This window comes from Podarcis erhardii, assembly GCF_964252035.2.
Source record: "Podarcis erhardii genome assembly, chromosome: 1".
NCBI classification, from domain to species: Eukaryota; Metazoa; Chordata; class Lepidosauria; order Squamata; family Lacertidae; genus Podarcis; species Podarcis erhardii.
The window spans coordinates 111018811-111030824 of record NC_138497.1 but is presented as its reverse complement, the minus strand read 5'-3'; the positions used below and the strand labels follow the sequence as shown (position 1 = coordinate 111030824).

General features: G+C 46.7%; 1 protein-coding gene across 1 annotated transcript in view; it reads right to left on the bottom strand.

Annotated features, from left to right (window-relative positions):
* The window catches only part of LOC309346486 (sodium channel protein type 2 subunit alpha-like), a 95849-nt gene extending 84067 nt beyond the window's left edge, over window positions 1–11782 (bottom strand). Inside the window, 1 exon segment of the mRNA XM_081870319.1 lies at window positions 11464–11782. The gene's annotated coding sequence lies outside the window, so the exon portion shown is untranslated.
* Between the last annotated feature and the right edge of the window lie 232 nt (window positions 11783–12014).

Here is a 12014-nt window from a genome sequence, read left to right as displayed (position 1 = left end):
TTGTGTTTTTATATTGCATAGATTCTGCTCTCTTCATTCTAACTCCAAATGGGTAGGAATGTATGATCATCTACTTCTAAAATTTGCTACACTTCTTAATTACTGCAGAGATCAAAGATTAGAAAAACAAGCCAGGCCCACTGCCCAGGGAGTTCCGGTCTACTTCTGAGTGGAAAGATATTTTGTGGCCCACTTCCCTGGCATAATGCTAAAGATCAATATCTTTATATCACAAAGCATATCAGCATATTCATCCCTCATTTCACAGCCGTACACTGTAATGGTATTGGTCTGCCCTTGGCTCAATTACGGAGCCAACACATTGTCTCAGGTCATTGGGGACCAGATAATTCACATAAAGGACAATTGGTAGAAGTGCAAGTACGTATTACAATCACAAAAGTTGTGATGCCCTTGGAATGCTTTTTATTATTAAGTTGGAAAACACTCAGGGGAAGGGGAGCATTAAAGACTGCGGTTACACTGCAACTGTTGTATTGTGATATATCATTCATATTTATGCCAGCCAGAGTAGCATGCAAACCAATTCCACCTGTGTTTTCTTGGAGGCAAGCAAGCCCCACAAAGTATAACGGGGCTTACTGCCAAGTAGCTGCATAGGATGGCACCCTTAATCATGCATATATTTGTGTATGCAACCATTGCATCATCTCGCCTCCACCACCCCAGCAGTCTTGGGCTACAAAATTGCAGCAGCCTGATCATCGGTGACAATGGTTTGAATCGGCCTTCCCCAACTCGATGCCTTCCAGATGGTTTGGACAACAGCTCCCATTGCCCTTGACAGTTCGCCACACTGACTAAGGTTGATAAGAGTTGGAAGAAGAAAATGAGTTTGGATTTGATATCCCGCTTTATCACTACCCGAGGGAGTCTCAAAGCAGCTCACAATCTCTTTTCCCTTCCTCCCCCACAACAGACACCCTGTAAGGTGAGTGGGGCTGAGAGACTTCAAAGAAGTGTGACTAGCCCAAGGTCACCCAGCAGCTGCATGTGGAGGAGCGGAGAAGCAAACCCAGTTCACCAGATTACAAGTCTACCACTCTTAACCACTACACCACACTGGCTCACCAGCAATGTGAGAGAGTTCACCAGGTTGAGGAGGGCCTGAATAAATTGATCTGGTACCTGGGAGACAAAAAAAACAAAAAAGAACCCAAAGCTGCAAAGGTGATATGTGCCTGTTGGTGGAACTGTATGTGCTTCCTTCCACTTGCCTCTATGGGTATTTTGTGAAGGGGAAGGAACTATATCTTAATTTGTGTAACTTTTAATCACTAGACCTAAACACCCATCAGATTGGTAGCTCTGTTGCTGCCTGACTCATGGAACTCATAGCGTCATAGAACTACAGAGTTGGAAGGGATCCAGTGGATCATCAAGTTCAAGCCCCTGCAAAGCAGGAGTTTTTTTGCTCAACGTGGGGCTCAAACCCACAACCCTGAAAATAAGAGTTTCATGCTATACCAATTGAGCTATGGAAGTCCTCATTTTCAGCAGCCTCTACCCTACCCCCCCCCCCGCCCCACATTTATTCCCATTTATCCCAGACTTTGCCAGCCTGGTGCCCTCCTGCTGTTTTGGCTGATGGGAATTATAGCCCACAATAGCTGGAAGGCACCAGGTTAGCAATAGTTGATGAATTCTGGGCGACTTGAAACCTTCACACTATTTTGCAACATTTTAGATTGCCTTGCATAGCTATTGTCCTAATAAAACTTTTGGGATTTTTCTGGTGGGCCAAAATGGCTGCCTTTTACTTTGTGACTTGGGAGATACCAGATTTAAGCTCGAAAAGGAGCATGTTCTACTACCTGAAGATGGGAATTTATTCTTTTTCTTAGTGATCATTCCCTCCAACCTACTTTCCTCGTTTTGGCGGGTGGTGCTGTGCTCTAAACCACTGAGCCTCTTGGGCTTGCCAATTGGAAGGTCAGCAATTCAAATCCCCATGACGGAGTGAGCTCCCGTTGCTCGGTCCAGTGGCGTAGCGTGGGGGGTGCAAGGGGTGCCAGCCGCACCGGGCGCAACATTTTTGGGGGCGCACTCGGAGCTCTCTGCCCCTACCTGGTCCTGGCTCACTCTCTCTCTCACAGTGCTGGCTGTGCGAATCTGATCCGAGCTGCCGGGTCGCCGCCCACTGTGGAGGGGGAGGGTGCCAGGCGTGCATTGCGGAGCGGAGAGAGAGCGAGGGAGGGACTATCTGGGGGAGGGAAAATGCAGCGGCCGCCCAGCGCAGAGCTGAGCGCAGGAGAGAACTACATCCGACCAGCCCAGTTTTGGAGGGAAGGTGTTAGTTGCGGCGGAGCCCTGGCGCCCCGGGAGGCTGGCCGGGCCGGTAATGGGGCTGGCCGGTGGCGCCTGCCATCCTGCGGACAAAAGGGCTGCCGCCCCCGGCCGAGCCCCCCCCCCCGCGAAACCAGGAGCAGCTCTCTGGTGCTCGAGGGCTTCGCAGGCCCTTCATCTCCCCTCCATTGGCGCCTCAGCCCCCAGCCCTGCCTGCGCGGCTCCTGCGTCTGGGGGCGCGCTCGCGCGGATGGGGTGCCGCTCCCCGCTTGCAAATGGTGCCCGTAAAGTCACATCAGAGACGCCCCCGGGACCCAGTTGCTGCCTTCTTCCCCGCCATGTGATTAAGCCTCGCACTACTTTGTGGCAGTGGTGTAGCGTGGGGGGTGAAGGGGGGGCCGGCCGCACCGGCCGCAACATCTGGGGGTTAGGGTTAGGGGGCGCAAATCCACGGGTTAGGGGGCGCAAATTACTTGCCTTGCCCCGGGTGCTGACAACCCACGCTACGCCACTGGCTCGGTCCCAGCTCCTGCCAACCTAGCAGTTTGAAAGCACGTCGAAAAGTGCAAGTAGATACATAGGTACCGCTCCAGCAGGAAGGTGAATGGTGTTTCCGTGCGCTGCTCTGGCTTTAGTGTTCCATTGAGCCGGAAGGGGCATAGTCATGCTGGCCATGTGACCCGGAAAAACTGTCTGCGGAGCGGACAAAACGCCGGCTCCCTCAGTCTGTAAAGCGAGATGAGTGCTGCAACCCCAGAGTCATTGCAACTGGTCTTAACTGTCAGGGGTCCTTTACCTTTATTAGTGCACCACCTAAAAGTAATCTCTGTTTCTATAAGGACTGCCTAGTTTGTATTCATTCCTCTTCTTTGTCTACCAAAAGAACCTGTGTCTTTTCTCTAAAGATGGAGGCAGAACTGAGTAACAGCTGGCTGTAGTATTTGCAAGGATGCAAGATCAGCCATTATGTGTTTCCTTGACTGTGAAGCAAAGATAAATGGATTGCTCTTGCCCGAGTATTGCATAGTCAGCATTTCTTCTCATTTCAAATCCTCCACAAAACTGGCTTCTGCTGTCAAGGATTCCTTGAGGCATAGGGGTCACAGACAAATGTCCTTTCTGTGACTGCCAGCTTCCATCCCAGAGTGCACTGTATGCAATAATTCAGTAACAGGAATACTATGTTGGTAAAAGTAATTCCATACTTGTAGGAATGTTCCCATAGCATCTTATTCTGCAGCACAGAAAAATCAATCTCCATTGTAGCTAGAGGAGAATAATTTAGGGCTCCTCTGGAGGGCCAGTTTATTCAGCATTCATCCTGATTCGCTTGAACAAAGCTAACGTGGGGGGTTAGACTCTGGCTCCCATCCAGGTGACCTTTTTACCATGCATTCATGATGACATATGCCCATGAAAGTATTGGGGCAGTGATACATGATACCACTTTTCAGTACGGTTGGCACCTGCAAAAAATTGGGGTGTGGGCATACTGGAAGGAATTCGGTGCAGCGCTAAAGTGATTGTTTTGGCTTTTGGCTTTCAAGATGGAATGATTCCTCACCCCCCAACCCCCTGCATCCTGTTCCATGGGTTTGCTCAACCTCTTCTAGCCAATTTCAGAGAGGAGAGAGGGGAAAGCCCCATTGAGCATGTGGACGTCCTTGTGCAGTTCTTCCGGTGATAGGACTCATTAGTTGAATCCTGCCCACCTCTTCGTTTCCAATTAATGCACGTCCCTGCTGAAATCCTGTAACTTTTTATACCACAAATGTTCCGAGATGGGGTGTTGGTCCCACTTTTGTTATGCTATAGCACAAGAGTTCGCTGCCGGGCGCCAATAGGGAGATGGTAGTAGGGAAGCATCACAGAATAGCTAATAAAGCAGAACGGTGTGTGGACAGCACAATATAAATCCACCAGTAACACACCATTATCATGTCCATGACACATTGCAGAAGACACCTGCAAAGATACACCAGCCTGGAGGGGCCCTGTCTTTTTGCTCTGATTTGATTGGGGTTGGCGGTTATATATCTATGAACCTTCATCCTGCATTCGTCCTGATTTGCTTTCAGGATGTTTAGATGTCTTCCCATTAATCATTTGTTCATTCCACACTTTTCAAGTTGTTTTCAAATGTATCTGTTGCACTACGGGCACTTTAATCTACTTCAGTATGCGCTTGAATCCCTCCTGCAAAATTTTGAGAGTCTGGGGGCACCCTGTTAGTGCTGAGAAATGCTACATTTGCCCATTAAACTCAGAACTGGCATGCCTCTGTGCAAGGGGTAGGATGCAAACAACTCTGGTCAATAAAACCTTTTGGCATAGACCAAAAGGAGAATACGTCGGCTATCATTGTCTTGAGAGCAGCTGGTATTACTATCCTGTTACTTTTCTTCCTTTTAGTCAGTCTGGGTCCTTGTTTTTTTAAAAAAAATATTGCATTCTAAGTATAGGTTTTGGTTTTTTTTAAGGGCAAGAACACCTTCTGATCGTCACTTCCATCCTGGCAAGAACACCCGCAAGGGACAATCAGTCTGGACATCCAGCAACCAAATATAAAGCCCTGCTAAGAACTCTGTGTTCCGGTAGTTGATCATATTGATCTCCCTCTGCTACCCTTTTCCTCCCCTTTCCTCTCCTCCCTTCCCCTCCCCTCAAGGGTCTGCTTACTGCTTCTTTTATATATATACAGTACTTGACAGCAAAATGATGGAAACACATTTTTGATCAGAAAATGATAATAAATTATTTCTGTCCTGAGTTTGTGTAAGCAGGAATGCTGGTGAAAGTTGGGTGGGAGAGAGAAGGCATATCTGCTGATTCTCTGTTCCCACTTCATCCTCTTGATAATCTGCTTTGAAACATTGGGGTGCCCTTCAGGACAGTGGGGATCAAAGATGGAATTTGCAAAAACACCTTCTCTGTTTGTCTCCTTCTGCCACAAGAAGCCTCTACTGCATAATAAAATAGCCAAGTAATAGTTTTGCTCACCAATATCTACTTAACTGGCTGTTCTTGCACCAGGAACTCTTTGGGACAATAATTGTTTATTTTGCGCCTTTTGTTTTGTTGCACCCTGGCAAAATCTGGTCCAGTCCAGTACAATTCTTACCCATTTCAGAACAAAAGGGTGTGATTTTAAACATGTGCTTAAGATAACTTGGAAATGCTACTTTGGCTAAATTAATGATGGTTAAGCTTGCAATGACAAACCTAGACAGCATCTTAAAAAGCAGAGACATCACCTTGCCAACAAAGGTCCGTATAGTTAAAGCTATGGTTTTCCCAGTAGTGATGTATGGAAGTGAGAGCTGGACCATAAAGAAGGCTGATCGCCAAAGAATGGATGCTTTTGAATTCTGGTGCTGGAGGAGACTCTTGAGAGTCCCATGGACTGCAAGAAGATCAAACCTATCTATTCTGAAGGAAATCATCCCTGAGTGCTCACTGGAAGGACAGATTCTGGAGCTGAGGCTCTAATACTTTGGCCACCTCATGAGAAGAGAAGACTCCCTGGAAAAGACCCTGATGTTGGGAAAGATGGAGGGCACAAGGAGAAGGGGATGACAGAGGATGAGATGGTTGGACAGTGTTCTCGAAGCTACCGCCATGTGTTTGACCAAACTGCAGGAGGCCGTGGAAGACAGAAGTGCCTGGTGTGCTCTGGTCCATGGGGTCATGAAGAGTCGGACACGACTAAACAACAACAACAAAGGTTGCATTCTGGGACATCAGGAGTGAGGAAGCTGTGGTTGAGTTCAAATGTTGTTGGATTCGAAATCTGATCAGCTCCATCCCGTGTGTGGTTGACCATATGGGTGATGGGGTCTGTAATCCAGCAATATCTGGAGGGCCATAGGTTCCCCAGTTCTTCCACACACACTTTCTGGGACTAAGCTCCACTGAACATGATAGGATTGCCATTTGAGTAAACACCCATTGGATTGTGTCAAACAGCACTTGGCAGCTTGTCTGAAACCAGCAAACATTATGGATACTTTGATTACTGGGCAATGTGTGACAAAATGCCAGTTTTATGAGGCAATCATGCAGGAAGATAGCAGTAAATTGGTGTGAGTGATGGGTCTGCAGAAACTTGAAGCCATCACTATCACACATTCACTACTCTGTTGCCAAATAGCCCTGTTTTCTTGCATGTTTTCTGAATACACACAGCATGGACAGCAGCACATCAGGCCAACCCCAAGCCAACTTTGGCTGTGTGAAAACAGTCTTTTGTCTCAAGATAAGCACTTCACAGCCAAGCTCAGAATTATCTTATTTCACCAACTGCAATAAGAAAAGTGCAGGAATAGGAGCATTCCCCACCCAGCCAGCATATAAATTCAAAGTAGCCAAGAGGCACGCGGAAAGAGAGCAAGAAAAAAATTATAAAGAGTGAAAGCAGTTGCAACCATAGGCCAGCTGAAAATCAATGGAATTGACAAAGTTTGGGGGTTAAAGACCGTCCTCTTCTGTCCTTATATTAATCACACTGCATGAAGTCAGAGCAGCTGCCTTTCTGCAAGGGCATATGTTTCTTTCACAAGTTCATACCAGACCATTGGACTAGAGGGTCCTACTTAAGAAAATCTAAATGTAATGCATTCCCCCCGCTACCTAGAAGAAGTATGTGGGTGAAGAATGATGAAATGTGCATGTAGGTTGTCACATGTCACAAATGCATTTGTTGCATTGCAAATGCATGTGTTGGGAACCTGTGTGTAATTATCGGTGCCCTTCCAGAACATAAACAAGGGCTCACAAACCACACTTGGGAGGGGAGAAATGGAAGGGCCGGGGGCATGGGTGTTCGAAGCATCCTTCCCGTGCAGAGTGAAGGGACTCTGGGATGGCATCTCCCACAAAGGGTACTCTTTAGTCAATTTCTGCTGGGTGGAGGATGCTGGGACATGTACAAACCATCCCTTCCCTGTGCAGGAAATGGAGGCTTCAAGCATCTGCATCACTCTTGCTGCAGCCTCCTCTCTCCTCCTTTCTCTGGTAATGTTTGAGGTACTTTAGATGGGCACACACACTTTTTCAGCACACATGCACAAATCAATCCCTTGTGCGCATTCACTTGGGAGTGTTTGCAAAGGAGCCCCTTTCATGGCTACTGTGGTGTTGATATTGCTGCTGAAGGAGCACAGGAAAGCAGTTAGCTACACTGGGGTGAACTCTGGTGTAACTACTGATTTGGTCTGCCTGGTCCTCCTATCTTGCTCTCTGTTGGGTTTCATGTGTGTGGCAGCATGCCTTCCGCATCCTGCCCATCTAAGTAGAACTGGGCTATGAAGTGGACCCAGCATACATCAGGATCATGGGTCAGCTTTGAGTTCCACTGTAAAAGATTCCAATAACTTTAAAACCTCTGATTGTAAGAGACAGAACAACGCTTTATGGAACACATTTGCAATAAGAGAAATGCAGCTTGCAGTGGACCTTGCTCTTTAGCCTGAGGAAAATGCTGTGGCCAACATGATTCAAGTCTGCTAGCGCATATTGTGCTGCTCAATAGCACATGCCAGCTGGATTATTCCTCCCCAGGGAATACTCCCGTGCATATGGCAGCATGATCACCTCCTGCAACTAAACCTTCCTACAGCCTACCAGGCTAGCTTCATGTCTGCAGCTGGCTCAGCACCCTCTCCCTTCTGAGACATTCTATTTCCCCCCTGTGCAATATTAAATTAGCATTTAAAATGGAAGCATTGGATTTTAGATATTTTAAATGGAACCATGTTAAGGCATCTTTTGCCAAACACCAGACTGGGGCTGCCGTTCTGTGAATAGTTTACCTGGGAGCAAGCCAGGAATTAACTGGTGCCTGAGCTGAGTTGAAGTTGTGCAGGAGGATGGTTGTGATCACTTCCTGTTGAGGTTTAGGCTGTCAGTGGCTTTACTCCTTTGAAGGAGTGGGAAACCTATTGAAATGATCTGTGTGCAGAAACTGGTGGATTCCTGAGGGTTCTGGCGAATTTTCCAGCTGGTGTAGATGGCATTCCTTTTGAAGTTCTGGTTCCTCTCTGTAATACAGGGAGGACTTGGGTGGTTGAGCAGAACCTGTGCAGCTCCATGGTATACCCATAAACTTGAGGGCCATGAAGCAAGCACAAAAATGGGTGGAGGGCCAGTCGACAGCCTTGAGCTTCATCGGCTGTAACAGTGGAGTCAAGGTCTCAGCGGATGCAAGTGATTTTATCCTCACTTATCCTAAGCAAGTCACAGTGAGCTACCATCAATTCCGTCACCTCCTTTGGGCCAGACTGTAAAATGACTTGCAGTACGTGGGGAAACTCTTCTGGACAGTGCAATGAGGAGGCAGCGGAGGCAGCAAAGTATGCCGCCTTTGCTGCCTTCACTGCCACTGGGTAGCTCTCTGATGAGCCTCACCAGTGTTCAGTTGCATCTGGCTGGAGTTTTCCTTCACCCACGTCTGAATTGTCTCTCCAGCTTGTTTCCTTGCCCTAAGCACAGAACTATACCAGGGAGCCAAATGGGTTTCACAAAGAGGGAGGACGTGCCCAGGAGAGATTGTGCCAACAGCCCCCACTTTCATTCACAATCCTTGATCATAAGAAAGTCAGCTGCATCTAAATTTTATTAATTCCAGTGGGTAAAATGAGGCCTAGTACTTCAGTAGCAGAGAACCATGGAGGTACTACCAAGTAACTAGAGGAAAATACTCTGCCAATCATATTCATTTGGAACATAGCAAATCTAAATGAAGAGTAGTTTTACCCAGTGCTGTTTTCTAGAAAAAAAGAGGTGCTGGAACTCACCATGAACACCTCTTAGAATGGCAATTGCACCTACCTGAGAGGTGCCGGAATGGAGTTCCAGTGAGTTCTGGCTCAAAAAAGCCCTCATTTTACCTGCTTTTGGGGTGGCCCCTGCTCCTATGCATCTACTAACAGGTGGTAGTTAAGCTTTTGTTCCCTCACATGAGAATACCGTATTTTTCTGTGTATAAGATGCCCACATGTATAAGACGCCCCCTTTTGAGGGGGGACACTCAAATTTAAGAACATGGGGGGAGATGGCTCTATGTATAAAACGACCCACACTTTTTAGCATTTTTTTTAAAGGAAAAAACCTAGTCTTATACACAGAAAAGTACGGTATTTACCTCATGGTTTATGCAAGGCTTGTTTGTTAAAGACGCAGGCGCAAGCAAGGTCTGCTTTTCTGTCAGTTGGCAACCCTGTTGAAGAGTGATGCCAAAAGAGGTGTAGCAAATATAGTTAGTTGGGCCCTGTGACCAAAACATCTGAAGAAGCAGAATCACAGGTGTCTGTTGTGCGATTTGAAATGGTTTCTTTCCCACAAAAGCCCCAGTAAATCTGTTCATTTCTAAGGTGCCTCAAGATTGCTGTTGCCGTTTTAATGCCAGAGACAGACATGGCTGCCTGTCTTGGAATTAATTGCTAGTTAGATCTCTGTCCAGCCGAAAAAACACAGTTCCTGCTTTCCCCACTAACACATTGATCTTCCTCTATCTATGTTCCCATCTTGTGTTCCCTCAGATTCTGCTGTGCAGCTTTAGATACACGCATACCCTATTTATGAACGACTCCATTGACTGGAAATTGGAGTCTTAGATTCGTACCTGTGCTTAATAATAAATGCATTGCTGAAAGCACAAAAGGTCAGAGGTAACAGGGATGGTGATGATGCATCATGCTCAGCTTGGCATTCAACACCTCTCGTATACAAAACCCATCTCAGGCGCATCAGCCAGGAACAACACTTGTGCCTCCTCCCTACTTCCTGCCCAACAAGGGCGGATCCTTTACCATCTCATGAAGACAGCTGCATTTACCCTCTAGCCATGACAGTGCTGCACACAGCACCCTCCAAATCAGTGCTCGGCTCCGGAATCAACCGAGTGCATCAACATGCAAAGAGCCCACCTCCCTTCCTGCCTCCGCCCAAAGGAAAAAGAAGAAGCAGCAGCCACAGTGGAAATCTCATTAAAATGCATATGCGCCAAAGGATCTCTTGGAGGCCAAGGCTGATCCTGCTTCCCATGTAATTAAATTGGCAAACCACGGTTGCTGTGACAGCCGCTGACACAGACACCGGAATACTGACTCCGTTGCTTATTGCTGAAGGATACAGAGCGAGGGTTTTTTCTCCTTGGGCAGATTTGCACATAACATTGCTGGTCTCTCTCTGTGAATCATTACTGGGTGAAATCAAGCTTTACCTGTGATTCCCCACCCACAAAGCCCCCAATGTATTGCTTTCAAATCAAAATGGGGGGAAATGGGGGAGAATGGATAAGTCAGGGAGTGGCATTTGCCTTCTGAGAAGCCCACAGGTCTGAACAATCCGAATAATATACATAATGCAGGGTGGGGCAGGGGAGATATCAGTACCTGTCAAAAGATGGAGTTCAGCCTGTTTCAAGGAAGGTTAATCGCAAGCATGTCGAAAGGTTTAGCCATTAGGTGTGTCTTGCAGAACCTGCTACACTGTTGAGATACTTGATATGTGTCCTCCCTCCTCCTCCTCTTCTTTTTCACAATGTCTCCTATGTAAAAACGACTGTTTCACTGGGATGAAACAGTACAGCCAATACAATATGCCACGCCGAGGCAAGAGAACAAATTAATATTACAAAAGCAGCATTCTGCTGTGCTGAAGATGTTCCAGAAGAACAGCACGTCCCCGCCACACTCTGATGAGCCCCCTCTCCCCTCGTTTTCTTGATCTGCCCCATTGTTTTCTCACCATTTTTCCATTTTTTGTCTGTGAGCATCAAATAAACCCACCAAAGCATGGGGGGGGGGGAGGGAGATGGACAAAAGCAACGTTAACACTTGTAGCTGACAGGAGGACCAGCAACCACAGCTTATGACCACAGGTTTGCAAGGGGGAAATCTCTCCCGTGCGTTCCAGAACATGCAGATTTGAATGAGGAAAACAGAAACACACGATGGGCAAGATGTTAAATGGCTTTCCATTCAAAATGGAACAAAACCTTCCCAAAATGATGCCGTTTGTGTTCTGCATGCATCTAAAATTAATTGCCAGCTAGGTGCGCCAGCAGGAGAGAGGAACAATCAATAAGCTGGCCTGATGGTACAACTGTTACAAAGCCAGCAGAGGAAATACTCTCTTTTAAGTCCATCGTCTTACCTGGAAAGAAGAATGATGAATTACAGGACAAGCAATGCCATTATCCATAGATCTTCATATATGGGTTTTCCTGCTTCAGCTGTTCAGGTTCCTCAGGATAGTAGCTTTCCAAAGTCTCCCATTTTTACACTTGTCTCATTGACAAACCGATCCAACCCTAAAACCAAAAAGGAAAGCTTTTTGCAGTAATCTTCTGCCCTGGCGTCTTCCTTTGAGAATCACTCCGTGTTCCCCAACATCCGTAAGGGGGAAAAAATGCTGGTGAGGGATAAAAAAAGGGAAAAAAGAAAGAAGCAAGTGGGGGGAGAGGGAGAGAGATTTATATATAAATAATGAAATAAAATGAGGCAGCAAATTAAGGGATAGCCCCATCTACTGGCAAAAAAGAATGAATGCTTTTCTGCCGCCTTGTTTTTACACCCCTGTGGCAGGAGCTGCATTGTTTAGTCACATATAATCATTCTACGGGCTAAAAATATGCTGGCCTTAAAAGAAGGAAACGGCAAACATTTCATCTGATTACAGCATTTCAAATGGGAGATGAGCTATAA